General features: G+C 38.1%; 1 long non-coding RNA gene and 1 pseudogene across 1 annotated transcript; one reads left to right on the top strand and one right to left on the bottom strand.

The window, feature by feature from the left end:
* Positions 1 to 411: 411 nt before the first annotated feature.
* Positions 412 to 617, bottom strand: LOC118011828 (annotated as a pseudogene).
* A 3400-nt stretch (positions 618 to 4017) lies between these two features.
* LOC118011827 lies at positions 4018 to 8284 on the top strand. The gene is made up of 3 exons (XR_004679543.1): positions 4018 to 4172; positions 6243 to 6320; positions 8271 to 8284. It is a non-coding gene; the product is annotated as an uncharacterized LOC118011827 (long non-coding RNA).
* The last annotated feature ends 9628 nt before the right edge of the window (positions 8285 to 17912 follow it).

The raw sequence follows: 17912 nt of genomic DNA, 5'->3' as shown, positions 1-17912 counted from the left end.
TACACAGGATGGGGCAATCTAATACACAACATAACATGGATCTTTCCAAACAAGTTTGCTAAGAAACAGCTCCATGTTTAGTGTTAGAAATAAAACAATCATCTCATTTAGAAAAATCAAGACATCATTTGATTAATAAAGGCTATTCTTCCCCGATTTTTATACTTGCTTGTCTTCATTTAGATGATGTAAATTCATGAGAAAAGAACAAGTTTTGTTATGGTATAAAAATCTTAGGTACAACAAATTACAAATATTCAATTTTTTAACAAACAAAAATGTTTTCCTTTTCCAAATGTAAACATCCGGTAAATAAAAGAAACGTAATATTCCAGGTATAGAAACACTTGAAGTTCATTTATGAAAGAGGTGTATTTGGTAGCATTTTTGTGAACTTCTTCCCTGCAGCCTTTAGAATAAAGCACAGGATCTGGGCTCCCGGAAGGGGTTGCTTCCAGCGGAAACACCTACAAGCAGGGCATCCTTGCAGGCACTCTGCATGCAGTAATATCAAAGCTCTCCAGAGACCTATAAGACCTTGACCATCTCTACGCTAGCCTCCAGCTTGAGCTGCTCCACCAGGCATATAGGGTGTTCATGCTGGCCCCGTAAGACATGCAGTGGCACTGGGCTCCCAAGGCAGGCAGTTTCCTATCACTTTAAAGACAAGGAACAAAATCTCTAACCTGACCTAAAAGGCCTGCTTCAACCAGCTCTAGTGTACCTCCTACTGCTTCTCATGTCATATGATCCCTTTCTCTTTTCATTCTAGCATCAAAGAGAGGCAAAACAAGCCAAATTTCTCCTGCCACAGGGCCTTTGCACACATTATTCCTTCTTCTAATAAACTCTCTCCCACCCTCTTGCATGGTTATAACCTACTCTTTCTTCTGACCTCAGTTTAATAGTCTTACTTTGGGAAAGCCTTTCCTAGCTCCCCCTAACCCAGTTTTCCTGCTGTCGATGACCCAACACTTCATTCCTTGGTTATAGAAAGTAATTTTATACCTACTCAGGTGATAATAATGTCCTGATAGACTCGTAGCTTCATTTTATGGAGCCATTTTTGTACACTATTATATTCCCAACACCCTTTTCAATTCTTGGAAAAAATAGTTCCTCAGTCAGTGTTTGTTGAATTGAATGGATAATTGAATGAATGTTTTGTATTTATGGTATTCTCCAATAAAAAATTTAAATGGTCCTCCTTTCATGAACTAAAAAGATCCATGAAGTTTGCTCCAACTATTCTAGTAAGCATTATCTTCCTTCTTTGAATATCACACAAATGATAAGTTACATACTATTGGCATTTACTTGTTCTTTCTGTTTCTATAGGAGATATGCCCTTCAAATCTGGGGTCATACTGTCCACTTGAGTTGATTTACCTACTCCACTGCATCTCATGCTGCATCTTGTGCCACAAATAAAATACTGCTAGTTTAGATTCAGTATGAAATAAATAGTAACTGATGTGAGGCTTTATAAAACCCATTAGGAAATTTGTGGAGAAAGTGTGAGAGAAGCAACTTTGATAGATTAGCATCCCTCTCTTTTTGGAATTTTATACGGACCTGACTTTGGAAGTTTAGAAAAAGAGTATGGTGAAACACAAAGATATGTTGAAAAGAGAAAAATGGAAAAAATATAACAGACAAATGCCAACAGACAAATTAAGGGTGGAAATATGAAAGTTGTATGGAATGGAACTTAGGGAAAAATTATTTGTAAATAAAAAGGAATAATTTATATTGATTAAGAGCCAATCCATCATGTACTTCTTGCAGCTATAAACTTGCATATACTGAATAACATAAGATCAATGTAAATATAGTACAAACTGACAGAAATACAAGTAGAAATTGAGATAACAAAAATTCTAGGAGCCTTTAACCTAAAAATCCTAGAGCTGATTATGCACACACACAGACACACTCACATACAACACTGAACCCAATAAGTAGAGACCTCACATCATTTGCTAATGACTTTGTGATTTTTATAGAAGTTTTTCAAATGCTAGGGTAAACAAAAATTCCAATAGCTTCCTAAAACTAGATATTAAAGCTGCATTGCGTGGAAATAGAATAAAATAACTAGACAGCAAAGTGAGAAGTTATCTAATCACTTAGAAAATGCATAAATCAATTTCTTAAATCTTAAGTTATAGATGAAATCACAGAACTGAATGTATGAAATATGTAAGCATATTCTACTAGTTGCAAAAACATGATATTCAGAAGAAAATTTATTGTATCATATAACAATTTTAAAATTAAAATAAATACATTTAAACATATAAGATAAAAAGGATGTAGGAGTAAATAAAACATAGCTATCCTCCATCTCCAAAGGCACTTAACACCAATGGTTTTATGGTGACTTTTGTCCCAGTCTTTAAGGAGCAGGTAATTATTATTTATGCCGCTCTCAAGCATTGAAAAAAATGTGGACACTTCTAAAATTTGTTCTATGACTTCAGTAAAATTATAAAAAACAGACTCTAAAGTTCAAATCTAGGAGAAAAATACTCTGGAATTACCAAGAATATTTGGAAAAAAGAAATGAATTCTGACTTGCCCTAACACATATCAGAGTGTAAGAAGTAGTTATAGTAATTTAAACATTTTGGCATTTTTCTTAAATAGACAAATAGATTCAATTGGAAGAATAAATGCTAATTATTATTTCAAATCCATTGTGAAAATAGCATACAATTTGAAAAGCTGTTGGGATAATTTGAGGGAAACATGTTAGCATTCTACTTCACATCATGTCCAAAGAAATTCTATAAAAATTAGATATCTAAATATAAGAACCAAATATTAAAATAATTTTTAAACAGAAGGCTTTTGGGGCACCTGGGTGGCTCATTCGGTTAAGTGCCTGACTCTTGATTTCAGCTCAGGTCATAATCTCAGGGTCGTGAGATCATGTCCCAAGTCAGGCTCTGTGCTTAGTGAAGTCTGCTTGAGATTCTCTCTCTCCTTCTCCCTCTGCCCCTCCCTCTGCTCTCTCTCTCTCAAATAAACAAATCAATCCTTTAAAAAAAATAAAATGGAAGGCTTTCTAACACAGGAAACTCAATAGTTAAAAAGGAAAAGATAAATGGGTATGACCTTTTAGAAATAGAAAATTTGTATATGGGGCAAGACATGTAAGTAAGTGATAGGCCAGGAGAAAATATTCCCCACATATATAAAATACCAAAAAATTAATATCACTAACAGAGCATCTATAAATCAATAACAAAAGATCAAACAAATAGGATAGAGAGGTAAATTTTAGAAAAAAGTGTAAAAGTGTCCTAAAAACATAAACTCTGTCATATTAGAAATGACACTTTTAGGTATCTATGCAGTAGAAATACTGTGAAGATGCATGCAGAAATATGTACAAAGATGTTCGCTGCAATGTTGCTTAAATCACAAAAGATTAGAAACAACCTAAGTGTCTATATAGTTCATAAGTTAAGGTACATCCAAAGGTGATAGTAGGGCGACTGAACACAAAGATAAACTACAATACAACATGGGTGCTGACCACATAAAATGAATTAATCAGAATGGACATGGACCATAAATAATGAGCACAAAGGGCACTGCTATATACTGGCTTGATTTCAGCCATGGGTACACCATTTTAGGCAGCTGCTTTTAAATTTCAGACTGATTTGTATGAATTGCCCTTGAAGGATACCCATAACATACTACTTAAGGGTGACAGAGTAAGTTGCAGAATTGTCTCCATGCATTTAACATGATTTTCTGTTTTACAAAAAATTAAAAGAAACAAAAAATCCACTGTTTATGTGCAGAGTGTTCTGTATATACTTTCTAAAATATTTTGAAATATTTAATATTTAATTCATCACTTATATTAATATTTTTTATTTATCAGTTGTTAACCCTTCACCATATTTCCTATATGCCTTAACCCTTCCTCTAATCAGCTGCTCTCTTTTCCTTCCTGCCTCTCAAAAAGGATGATATAGCAAAGAGAAGAGGGAAAAAGAAGTAGCCAATTTTGAATTGGCTATGATTACTATGCAGGAAGAAATGGAAATGGTGCAGGCCTGGAGAAGAGATTTGGCGGAAGACACGGTGAAGTCAGAGGATGCCACCTTCCATCACTTCCCTCATCAAAGAGAAAGGAGGAGGACAGTTGGGGGGTAAGCAATGAGATGTTGATAGAAAAGGGTTTGTGAGGAGGAGACTCCAAATCCCATCCTTCAGCCATCCTGGAGCAAAGCCAGATTAAGACCAGGGTAGGGTGGTGACAGCTTGCTGGAGGATTTGAAGAACTGAAAGGAGGACCAGGCCCCTCTGCAGAGAGGTGGCTGGCTGCGTGGTGTGTCTGGGGAGATGGGTCTGAGTCAGCTTCACAAAGTCAGGATTTCTAGGGTGGTGCAGGAACTGTGGTGGGAATCCTGGACACCCAGGGACGTTCGCAAGAGTTCTTATTAGTCCAAGGACAGCATGAACTTGATACCAGAAGTCATCTGACTTTCAGAGCCTCTGCAGGGAGGGACCTCCATGAATCTACCACCCAGGATCCTATTAGATAAGAGTCATCTCATTAGATGCCACAATGGAAGGATAAGGACAAGAACAAGATGCTTTGGCATTTTGTAAGCTCACAACTGTGTGCCCAACTCTGAGGAGGGAGGCGGGGTGTCATCAAGGGGAAGAACTGATTCAATAGCATGGGAGCTCCTACTACACGCCAAGTGGTAGAAAAAGAAAATTACCATTTTCTGTATGCTTGAATTTGTAGAGGGAAATTTATACCTGCCATTACCTGAATCTCTGTCTTCTCTCCTTTTATTTATTTATTTACTTATGTATTTATTTATTTATTTATTTATTTATTTATTTATTTATTTATTTATTTATTTCCAGTACAGTTAAAATACAGTGTTATATTAGGTGTACCAAAAATGATTCAACAATTTCATACAACACCCAGTGTTCACGATAAGTGCCCTCCTTAATCCCCATCACCTATTTCACCCATCCTCCTATCTCCCTCCCCTCCAGTGACCATCAGTTTGTGCTCTATGGTTAAGAGTCTTTCTTGGCTTGTCTCTCTCTCTCTTTTCCCCTTGCTTGTTTGTTTTGTTTAAATTCCACATATAAGTGAAACCATATGGTATTTGTCTTTGTCTTCTCTCACATTCTTTAAATCCCAAACCCTTACTGTTACTGCACCCCCCTGAGAATTTTTAGGGAGCAGGTGGAGATTTTCACTTTTTTTCCTTAAAAAACCTCTATGTTATATTGAATGTTTCACAATGGTACACACTTCTTCTGTAATTAAAAATAACAAAGAAAATAATAATTGACACACACTCCCATACATCAAATAGTAGGGCAAAAGAAGTGTCGAATTACTTGTTCAAGGTTAAATGTTTCCAAAGTAAGCATCCCTTTAATTTTTGGCTACAGTAATCATTCATATTTTCTGCATCTAAATTTAAATTGATTGACCAAATAAAGTAGATGAAGGCTTTTTGTTTAAAGAACACTGTGAAATGTGTTGGACCTGCTTCTTTTCATGCCCCACCATTGCTGAGCAATTCAAGCAGCTATTAACTCGGCTGATGCCTATTAAGGGCCGCATGCAGTCTTTCAGAATTTCCTTCCTAAGACAGCAGGGCAGAATCAATGGCAGTTTCAGCTCTCCTGAAGATTGATGCAGGGTTGCAGTGCTTAGCAAAACCACGTGATCTTTTAATCAATCACTGAAATAGATCTATGCAACTGGTGTCAGGAATCAAAGTAATTTCACACTCACCTTCCCAATTCCCTAGAATCAAAGAAAATAGAATCCAAATTAGACTTACTGAGCCACACTACTGAGCCTCTACTCCCAAAGGGACTTAATATTTGTCACTGTTCAAAAAACTTGTCTTGCAATAAAAAAAAAAATGGAGGTTGGCATATTTATCTGTAAATATGAAAGTGATGGAGCATTCCCTATGGTCCTGGCTCATAAATAGGCTAAGCCAGAATGTTGTCACATGAAACCATAATTCCTAATCACTGGCATGTAAATAGTGGCTGTATCTCTTCATAGGATTCTAGAAAGGTTTTGCAGAAATCTTATAATTCACTCTCATGACTCACATAAAATTTAATAAAATATTTCTACACAGAAGATTGTTTTTTGCTCTTAAATATCTTGAGGAAAGAAGTTTCTCTAAAAATACAATTTATAGCCTCATCATCTTTACTTCTAGGAATTTCTTCCACGTAAGATCAACTCTTGATTTAATCTACATAAAAAGGAAGATGAGTAAACCAGTGGGTACAGAATGGTAAATAATTTAAAAAGTAATTTAACCTTGCCCTCAAGTATCGTTGGAGCATTACATAGTGAAGAACAATGTAATGTTATCTTGGTAATGTTTTTAAGAACTTTTATTAGCTGACCCACCCAAAATTCAAGTGTGTATCAAAGGAGTGGCCATATTCAGTGCTTCTCAAATTCAGGACCAAAATAGCATCTTCAATCATCTTCCTGGCCTCTGTGTTTGAACACATAGCCTCTCTCTGAACACTTTGGCAGTTGCCTTCAATCTCACTGGGTATGCAGGTAGATGAAGTAGCAGAAATGTACAGTTGACTCGAATAGATGCAGCTCTCAGCCTTTTATCTATACTTGAAAAAGAATTTATATAAATCAGCATACCATAACATATAAAGCCTGGGCTGAAAGCATACTGGGGTCTTCTTAGCAGATCAGGAGAATGGGGAAGGAAGAGAAAACAAGTGACCAGAGTTGAGAAGCTAATTCCACTGCACTGTGGACTCCAAAATGAGAGGATCCAGCATTCATCCAAATAGGCTAGGAGTATGGTTAACTTGAGCTTGAGCCTGACAGTCGTGAGTACCCCACAGCATGTGCTGTTATTGATGAGACATAATAGTAATTTCAGAGCAGCATTATGCTCTATGTGATGAGGTGGGTGGCATCACAATTCTCGATGGTCCTAGCGACAACTATGAGTATATCCAGACAAAGTTCCAGTTCCCTGAGAGAGGAAAGCTTTGGCAGGATAACAGAGTCAGATGCCAAGACATTCAGACAGAAGCCAGCCATGTAGACTAGACAAGTGGGCTTCAGAGGAAAGGCTGTGGTTCTCTGGACAAAAGATTGTCAAGGTGTTGAGCATGCCAGATATCATAAGATCAATCAAATCCCACCAGCTGGTCTCCTGAACGCTACTGTTATACTCTCTAATTAGCTCAGAACCTGGGCAGAAATGAGCCTTTGGTTAAGGTCCAAAGATTCAGCAGAGCTGAGAAAATCGTGAGCTAGGTTAGATAGACTTTTGGGATCCTCTCCTATGAACTACCATGTACAAGGTGCCCCAGAGATATATGACGAAGATAAACCATAAGATTCCTTCTAGGAAGTATTCCTTTCCCTGCTCAGATTTTAAGACCAAATAATTTGTTATTTTTAAGTCTAAATTTAAATGTGATTTATTGTCATTTCAAAGCAAACGCTACTTTGTGTTTTATAAATGGAAACCAGGTGAAATGTATCCTTTGAAAGACATTCTTTGGAGCTATGTTTAATCAGACTCTTAACACCCAGATGATGGTGTTCTTGGCAGAATTTCAAAATAAAAGCCACTCTGAGGACAGGACATGAAATTATAGTATAGCAAGGAATATTTAAGCAAGATACTAAGATGACAGTGCCAGTTAGAGTGACTTTGGAATGCAGGACTGTGAGGTCACATGATCCTATGGAATTAGGTCAGGACATTTTTGATAATAAGGTGGGTTTAGTTTAAGAGTGGTGTCACCTAGAAACATAGACAACTCATGTCTTACCATTAAAAGACATTTTGCCAATGTTAGGCATATAACATTTACTTTATTGAAATAAATGATTTTTAAAAAGCAGATGGTATGTGGGGAGTATTGTAAACTTTTCCAAAAGTAGATATTTACCGACTGTAAAACCCATATCTAAGGCTCTTATGCCAGGGATCAGAGACAAGAAGCACGGTGATACAGTTCCAACAGGACTGATTTTGATTCAGGACGAATGAGTAGTCTCCTGCTCAGTGAAACTTACTACCTCATCTCTTTCCAGTGAGATGAACAGAATCAATCTGCTTTCAGAAGAAAGGTGGCCTTCATGTCCCCAATGTGTCTGTGTGTACTAAGAATGCATCTGCCATCTGGAGAGAAGTCTAGCCTAGAACATTACTCTTGTTGGAAAACTAATTAAATTTTTTTTTCTTCCTGAGGAGCTAAACTATAGTATCGTGGAAAGATACTTTGAAATTCTGACACCACCCTGGCAAAAACTTCCTATCCTTCAGAGCAGGGACTGTGTTCTTTGCAGTGCTATGCAGATTCTGAAACACAATGCTATGATTACAGGCTTGGATTCTGTGTGTGTTCTCAAGCCTTGAGACATGAAGGTATTAAGTTTTCTTTCCCAGAAACAATGCAGTGTTTCTTATATCTGATTATTTAGTGGCAGAGACCACATCTTGTGCTGCTTTAGAAAGAATGATTTATCCATTAATGCCTTTTAGCCATATAGCAAGGAAACAAAATCCTGTTAAATCCATGAGTTTGTACCTCAGGGATCATTTTGTTTTGGATAAATAGATGCCCCCAAGCTAGCTTAATTTTCCTTTAGAGGCAGGGAGCTTAATGGAAGAACTAGCCTTTGAACTCGGAGAAAGCTGAGAGGCTATGTCTGCACCTGCCTCAGTAAAATAATTTCAAAGTCATTTTGAGTGTAACTTCTGGACATACCTATTAGAAGTGGTCCCTTTAGAAGTGAGATCAGAAACTTACCATATTTATGGCCAAGATGTAATAGAAGATGATTTTAGCACAATGGAGAAGTTGTAAGAAAAAGCAGGCATGTGAGTGAGAAAGGAGGACTCAGCTTTCTGATTTGTACCCCAGTCTTGCTGCTTCTGCCAAAACCCTGCAACTCCAAAGACCCTGGGCAGGCTGCTGCTTGTTCTGGCCAGACAGCAGAGCCACCTGCCAGGAGCCTGCAGTCTCCTATACAAAAGGGAAGAGTAAGGAATAATGAAAGCACAGGCAGAGAAGGCACCTCTAAGATTTAGTCTGTCTAATTCCTGAACTTCCTGTGTAGGATCCCTGCTGAATGGGCATCCAGAAACAGGAAATTTATCCTCTCCAAAGGCAGTTCACTTCATATTTATATGGCTATTAGAAAAATCTTGCTGGTTAAGAGTTGAATCTTCTCTGTGTGTAGCTTGCTGTACTTACTGTTGCCACTTTTTTCCCTTTCCTTCAATGGTAAACACTGCTACTTTTTGACCATTTTTCATTTAACATGGTTTTAAAACCCTTGTCAGTATAGTTGTTTTCTTTGAATACACTGATTTGTTTACAACTTTAAAAAAAATATGATATTAGCACCAGAACCACTCTAAGATTGGAATAATCAAGAAACGGAAGAGAGCTGGCCTCTGGCTTGCCCCTGCAAGAGTCTTTCCTTCCGTCAGTGCAGGCTAGGTTCACACTTTTTTGGCTATCTCCAGATTCCATTGACTAATCTAGAGCTTCTTCTTGAACGAAAGTTTACATCTTTGGTATTTGTGGTCTGTTGATATACCACATTTTCCCCATTCGACACTTGCCCAGCTGTTTTAGACCCAAGTATAGGACCTTGTATTTTCCCAGGTTAAAATTTATCTTGTCAAAATCAGATCATTACTCAAGTGTCTCAGAATCTTTAGGTATCCAGATTTAGTCAATCAATATATTCTCCCTCTGCTCCTCAATTTCCTCCTAAATGAGAATAAAACTACAGTAGTAGTAGTAAAGACTGCACCATCCAATACATGGGAAGTGCCTAGAAGGGGGACAAATACGTAGTAAGACCTCCATAAAGTAAATTATTATCATTTTTAAAAGATTTTATTTATTTATATGACACAGAGAGACATGGTGAGAGAGGTAACAGGGAGAGTGGGAGAGGGAGAAGCAGGTTTCCCACCGAGCAGGAAGCCCGATGCAGGGCTCCATCCTGGGACCCTGAGATCGTGACCTGAGCCAAAGGCAGACGCTTAACAACTGAGCCACCCAGGCACCCCAATTATTATCATTTTATAAGTAAATCCAGTCTACAAAAATGTCTTTTAACTTTAAAGGACATTTGTTGATGTCATGCAAATAAGCCCCAATGTTTTAGAGTAAAATATTTTAGTCAAAACTCTATTGTAAGCAGAGTTTCAACAACAACAAAAAATTGTTTAAGCAACATAAGTGAATACTAAAGGCCTTTACAATTAGAGAATTCAAGGAGAAAATAATTTTTTTAAATTTCTATTCATTTTCAAGTAAAGAGAGCTATGTAATTGGACAAGTTGAGGCTTATTTTGAATTGCCTCCTAAAACCCTCCTAGAACCATCTGCTCCTAGCAAACTCTAAATCTACCAAAATGATAAATTGCTTTGCATCTCCTCTATGTGAAATCATTACTCAAAGCTATAGGGGTGGATCCAAGTTTTTAATGACATAGCACCACGTGTGAAAAAGTTGAAACTTTCCCTACTGTCAATCTGATACCAGAAGAATTACAGGATGACATAGTGGAAACGTTCTTGGTTTCTGATGTCTCAGATCTGGGTTCACAACTTAGCACGAGAACATTTTAGCTATGTGACCTTGGATAAGTTACTAACCCTCAGTCCCTCCATTTTCTCATTTGTGAGAGTAGGATAATTGTAACTTCTCTAGTTGTAAGGATTTCGAAGTAACGTGTGTAAAGTACCAATTATGATTAATACTAGCAGTTATCAATCATTCATATGAATGGATGATGATGACAGTAGTCCACAAGAATTTGTTGATGCCTACCAAGTTTCTATGAACAGAATTTGAAAATCAGCCATGTCGATAATACAATCCAACTGGAAGACAATAGTAAGAGGAGAATATCAAAAATAGGACTATATTACATTCCAATTAAGTGCTTGGGAATCAGTGTGGAAGCAAAATCTCTCTTAAAATAATAACTTTTCATTTCTTAATTGAAAACATAGGATAGAAGAAAGTCAGATGGGCTTAGAGGATGGCCTAATATTCTGGCATATCATTTCATTGAAACTGGGAATATTAAAAACTTGTAACTTCATTCAGCCTTTCTTAAGTGACTGATACATGACAGGTAACCCGTACTCTAAGAAAACAATGCCCTTGGTGGTCATAAAACTTTTCTTATAGACTTCTCCAGTGTCTAAGCACTCTTTATGAATGCACAGAATTATAAATGGAAAATATTTTTATCTCAAAAATCATTGAATCATGGAACACTGCTAATATTTTCTTTTTTCTCTATACAGCACGTTAAGCATGAAATAAAACTCCATATCAAAGAGTGAAGGTTCATCCTTTAAATAGCTTTTCTTTATTTCAATAGCCAATAAAGTCTTTGCTTTGTAGAATGGAAGTATATTGTTGGGGAATAAAAATACATTTAACAGGGCGCCTGGGTGGCTCAGATGGTTAAGCGTCTGCCTTCGGCTCAGGTCATGATCCCAGGGTCCTGGGATCGAGTTCCGCATTGGGCTCCCTGCTCCTTGGGAGCCTGCTTCTCTCTCTCTCTCTCTGTCTCTCATGAATAAATAAATAAAAATCTAAAAAAAAAAAAAGATTAAAAAAATACATTTAACAAATGCAAAGAATTCAGTATAATTTAATCTCTGTATTATAATATTTGAGGTGTGCAATCTCATACAAAAGGTAGATATGGCTTTACCTTAATTTTGAAGTAGATGTTTTCCCAGAGTTGAAGGAATCCTTTGGTAAATTCTCCTTTAAAATGGAGAATACATTTCAATTGTAAATTTTCAAATTTTCAACATTACTATTTGGTTCTTTATATATTACTATTTTAAAGTGTCTCTGATGTCTCAGATCTGGGTTCTGGGATATATCTTGGGGCAACTAGGTGGCTCAGTCAGTTGGGTGTCTGCCTTCGGCTCAGGTCATGATTCCAGGGTCCTGGGATTGAGCCCCACATCGGACTCCCTGCTCAGCAGGGAGCCTGCTTATTCATCTCTCCCTGCCTGCTACTCCCCCTGCTTGTGCTCTTTCTCTCTGTTAAATAAATAAATAAAATCTTTAAAAAAATAAATAAAGTGATATATCTTATATTACATTTTTATGCCTAGCCAGGTCTAGGGAGGGCAAATGATTTTATTTTCATAAACAAATGGAGATGTCAGATGACTGGTCGAAATTCGTATCACTGGGTGCCCCAAAAATCCAGGCTATTATCTGGGGCATGTGGAGCTACATCAGCACAGACAGAGAGTCATGAAAGAAATGTGAAAAGGCTTCTGAGCCTTGCTGAAAGACGGTTGATAGAATAAATCTTTTCAAAAGAATACTAAGTTAAGAGTCAGGACATATGGGCTTAATTACTTGGCTCCACCACTGGCTGGCTGGTGTTGGTTCCTTTGAACTGGGTGAGAATCCGTTTAGGACATCCAGCAGCCTGTTGCTTCTTCCGATAACAGATAGAATCTCGTATGTGAGGACTCATGGGCTTGTGGTTGAACAGAACTGACTCTACTTCCCTTTGTTCTCTCCCCCTCACTACAAGGATGGCAGTGACCGGGGACACCCTTCTTCCTGCATCCAACCCCAGTCACTGAGATTCATTCAGGGACAAACACATGGCTCAAACTGGGCCAGAGTTCACCCAGGAAGACAGTTTCTTTCTGCTACAGTCGTTAAGCTGGTAAGATGTGAGTGCGGGCCTGGGGGCGGGTGGGGATCCTTCTTTGTTCCCCCTTTTCTCACCATGTGGAAAGAGCTTTACTGAAAGATGGAGATGGTAGAAGAATCTGGATGGCATCATACATCAGTTTCTTGTGCAGCTGAAGTAGCTGTATCCTTGGTCTTGCCAATCACACAAGTCCGTGAATTCAGCATCCTGTTTAAAGTTAGCTTGAACTGGGTTTATGTTGTACCAACTCAAAGAGTCTCAGTTAATATAGCCCATTATAGGTTGGATGTTTTGTGAATTTAGAAGGTATTTTTGTTAATCAAAACAGGGATACATTATTTTCTTAGAAAGCTCATCTATGGAATGTGAGGGAGGGAATTTCACACTTGATACTTTTTGTTAATTATTCAGTCCTTGAAAATCCATGGTGGGGGAAATGAATAAAACATGTATTCCCAAGCTGAATTTGTATAAAAATATAGGTAGCCTCAAGAAATTCAGTTGGAGCACTTTCTTTAGGCCTTCCATATTCATGCTTATCTGGAGCTTGAATATATAATGTACAGTGAGCCTTGTGTATGCTACCTGAAGGCATGGGGAAAAGTCAAATTAAGTTGTTTGAGTAGTTCAGGCCTCCACATTAATTATAGAGAATAGAGAGTACCACATTAATTATAGAGAATAGAGAGTACTTCATCTGTAAGGGGAAAAGTCACAAGTATGTGTAGCTCATATGTAACTAGATCTCCAAGGACACGTGGACACAAATCAAGCAGAAGACAGGAGAGGATCACAGAAGTTCTCTTTAAATTCCATGATCCTTTGCACTCAACTTCCAATATCTAAGTTGGTAGCTAATGCAGAGTCCGGCCTATACTGGATACTAAATAATAAATATTTATTGATGATAAAGATAAGAAGATCTGGCAAGGCCTCTTTGAACTTTGAATATAAGAAAATTGAGCTAGCTAACAGGATGCTTGCAATTAGTGCAAGACTCTGCAGAGGAGAGAGAATTAGAGGAGGAATTAATAATTTTTCACATTCTTCTCGCATTGCTTGGCACTTAGACCCAGTAGTCTTTGATCCTTTTCTTAAGTCCTCTAAATGTATGATTTCCTAGTCACCATTTTGAGAATTCATAATCTGCCGGTAAATTTCTAGAGACTTAATGGGTTATTTTTGTTTTCACTGATCTTCAAATTTAGGGTCCCTTCTCATTTCTCTTAACTTAGTGTTTAAAGATTTTTAAGCTTGTGCAATATATAATCTTTGACTCTTCTGTCCCTTGGGGTTTTGGCTTTCTTTTTTTTTTCTTTCCAGTTCTTAGGTGAAGATTGAAACATACATGTCAAGATCTAGATGTATTCTAAGACTCCAGGCACCTCGCATAAATCTTATTCACTGAACATTTTGGGACTATTGCAACTTTTTCTATGTGTTATTTTATTGCAAACAAGTAGTATAAAACAACTGGGGAATATGTGATGCTTACTTATAGCCTGCAGTAGGATGGATATGTTTCAACAGTACAGAATATGGGAAACAGACTATGTGAGTGTGTGCATGTGCACCTGCCTTAATCAATACTATTTAGAATATGAACTACATGATCCTGCTCAATTTATAGGAAAATAAATAAAGAAAAAGAGACACTCTAGATCCCAGAGGGATTCTTTTCCCAAAGTAATCTGACATCTGGAGTCTTGGTCTGATAAAAATCAATGACTCTTTCAGGGCATTACATCTTTAGATGTGGACAAGAGAAGGAGTACACAATGAAAGAGGAATTGGTGAGGGTGGAAGGCGAATATGAAAAAAATTTGACGAGAAAAACTAACATTTACTCTTTGTAATAAGCTGTGCCAAATGTAGACCATAGCATAATTTTGTATGTATATTTATATCATCATGAATTCCAGAAATAGTAAATAGGAGTAATTTCTTTATTATTTGACTCTTTTGGGGTAGATCATATGCCTCCCCTATTGTGTGTTTATCTGTGCCTGTGTTTTATGGCTCAAATGAATAGGAATCATCTCATTTTCTTGGTAATAACTCGTAATGTACCATGTATACATGAGTGCTTGACAAACACTATCTGTTTGACTTCCGAGTTCAGAAAATATTACTATCTAATGGAAACCAGCTTTAAAATGGGAACAGGGCAGAGTTTTGTTCCAGCATTATCACAGATGGCTTGACCTTTTATGTATTGATCACTTTGTGCCTGCATTTACCCACTCAAAAATGTTTCAGCATCAAGCTTTTACATATATTTAGGGAACTACCCATCATCCCTTCAAAAAATAATAAATAGACAAATGAATATATGCTTTGCTTATTCTCATTGAGTATGTATTATTTAGGTTAGAAGCAAGCCACTGTTTGCAAGCTTACTGGGGAGTATTTAAAAATGCATCTCGTTATTTTTACAACAGTCCTTGTAGAATCGCCCTCTGAAATATCTTGAATTTCTCAAATATAAGTAGTAAATTTAGACTGTCCTATTATGATCACCATAAATGATATATGACTTGCTGATCAGATTACGTACTTAACTTTTCCTAAACTATACTTTCTAAGAATTTTTAAATCTAAGCTCATGCTAAAAAAATTAATCCTAGACTTTCAAACATTTCAAGCATTTAAAACAATACAAAAAGATTTGGAAAGGAAGACAGTGAGATTGGCCATGGAAGCAATTAACCATCGAGCATTTAAATTCAGAGTTTAGGAAACAATTACTATCGTTGGCGCTGACTTTAAAACATATCCCATTTGGGAGCGCCTGGGTGGCTCAGTCGTTAAGCGTCTGCCTTTGGCTCAGGTCATGATCCCGGGGTCCTGGGATCGAGCCCTGCATCGGGCTCCCTGCTCCGCGGGAAGCCTGCTTCTCTCTCTCCCTCTCCCACTCCCCCTGCTTGTGTTCCCTCTCTCGCTGTGTGTCTCTCTGTCAAATAAATAAAAATCTTAAAAAAAAAAAAATAAATAAAACATATCCCATTTGAGCTATTGTGCACATATCTAAGTGGGATTTGGCAGGTGAATAAAAGATTTGTTGATTCCTGTTTGGGGGATTGCTTTAGACTTGCTGCTTCAACAGGCTTTCAAACCAGGTTTGAGTCTTACTGAACAAACTGAACCCTGGCGTCCTTCCCTGGAACTGCAACCCCCCAAATGACAATTATATTAAGCCACGGCTAACGAAGGCTCTAAACTGCCTGAGGAATAGCGGCTGTGTGGTGTTGCAGAAGCTCAAAGGGGAAAATGCTTTGGGGGAGAAAAGTTGGCTGTTGATTTGCCTTCAAACACCTGAGAAGTTTCTGTAAACAACAGCATGTATTAGCTTGACTGTGCATGATCTAGATGAATCACTTGCCAATTATTTGCTCCTTCATTCAATGAAGGGCTTTGCTCTCATTGTGCCATCCAGTGAGAATATAGAGATCTGCAATGTGTAAGGCACTGGTTAGATGACGTGTGATTAGTCAGTTTAGAAACTGTTGTCTACCCAGGCCTGGCTGGGTGTCTGAAATTTTGCTTTGATTATTGTAAATAACATATCCCGAGTCAAGGAGCCCTTGACTCCTGGGGATAAACATTTCTACCCAAAGGACCAAGATTGGAAAGGTAAAATATATTTCTAAGGTTACCTCATAAAGAGATGTATGAAACATCTTAAGAGACAAGGAAATGTTAAACAAGTTAATTCAATAGAATCGTAGAATGTCCTCTTAGAATCCATCTTTTTCATTTTAGGGAGGAGGCCACTCAGCTACCCAGAGACCAGAACAAAGCTTCCCTCCATCATAGTCCAGTGTGCCTGACCCTTCCCCCCCTCACAATTAGCATAGGCAGACAGTCACAGGACTGACTCTGGACCCGAGGAGAGGTCAGGGTGACTTGGAAATCAATAATCAGGCACAGGGACTGTCCCCCAGGAGCAAGTCTGATCTTAGACCTAACACAGTGCCATGACCTTTATATTTTGTCTTCCCTCAAGCACCCTCAAGATGTCCAGAATTCAAGTTCTTAATATAGTTTAAAACAGTGAGAAGGTCTATATCAGAATCTTAAGAAAAATAACATTTATCCACCATTGGCTAAACCCCTTATGTGGAGGCCACTTGGTTAGGCTCAGAGGCGTCAGTGGCTGGGTGCACAGCCTGAGAGGGGTTACAACCCGGCTAATCCACTTGCTGAGTCTCACAAAAACCTCTTCCTGCTTCTGCCGTATTTCCAGAACTGTTTCAGGAAGTATCAAATACCTCCCCGTGGACTAGGTCAGATCCAGCAAGCTTTTACAGAAAGCCATCTCTCTCTCTCAGGGCTTCCCACTCATTACTGACCAAATGGTGGATTTAAGGGTGGGATGAGATAATCTGCCTGTTTGCATCTATCCCTCTCAATTCCCAGTCTCTCTTTCATTTTTTAAAGATTTTATTTATTTATTTGTCAGAGAGAGAGGGCACAAGCAGGAGGAGTGGCAGGCAGAGGAAAAAGAAGTCTCCCCACCGAGCAAGGAGCCTGATGCGGGACTCGATCCCAGGACCCCAGGATCATGACCTGAGCTGAAGGCAACTGCTCAACCAACTGAGCCACCCAGGTGTCCCTCAATTCCCAGTCTCTTAAGGCTGAAATTGTTTTCTTAGGTCAGACACAGAGAGTGACTTTTAAAACTCACTTTCCTTTACAGCATGACTGTGGGAAAGGATAGATGCTCCATTCACTCTGGGCAGGATTAAAAAGTTTCATTTAATGTATTTGTTGGAATCGGAGAAAGAGAGAGCCAAAGGCAGGATGAGACAGGGAGTGGCACAGGGCACGAGAAAGTGGTTGCTGTGTGGCCATCAGGGAATAGGGAGTGTAAAAAGCTTCTTGCACACATCGCCTCATCTATAAAAACCAGAACCACTTGGCATCTCTCTAAGTAACAAATGGATCTAAGGGCTGTAGAAAAGAGTTGTTGGCAGGAAATGGTCCCCAGGGCTATGATATTTTCAGACCCTGTGCGTTTCCCTGTAATGCATAGATCATGTATTACAGAGCTCTACTCACATCTCTCTCTCTTTTTTTTTTTTTTTTACCTAAAGACTAAATTTTGCAGGTTCTTGTTTGTCTGACAGTCACAATTTCTGGGAGTAAGAGAATAAATTC

Source organism: Mirounga leonina, unplaced genomic scaffold (assembly GCF_011800145.1).
Source record: "Mirounga leonina isolate KUSES-001 unplaced genomic scaffold, KU_Mleo_1.0 Mir_151, whole genome shotgun sequence".
Classification (NCBI taxonomy): domain Eukaryota; kingdom Metazoa; phylum Chordata; class Mammalia; order Carnivora; family Phocidae; genus Mirounga; species Mirounga leonina.
Note: the sequence above shows the minus strand (reverse complement) of the source record. Positions and strands in the feature narration are given on the sequence as shown.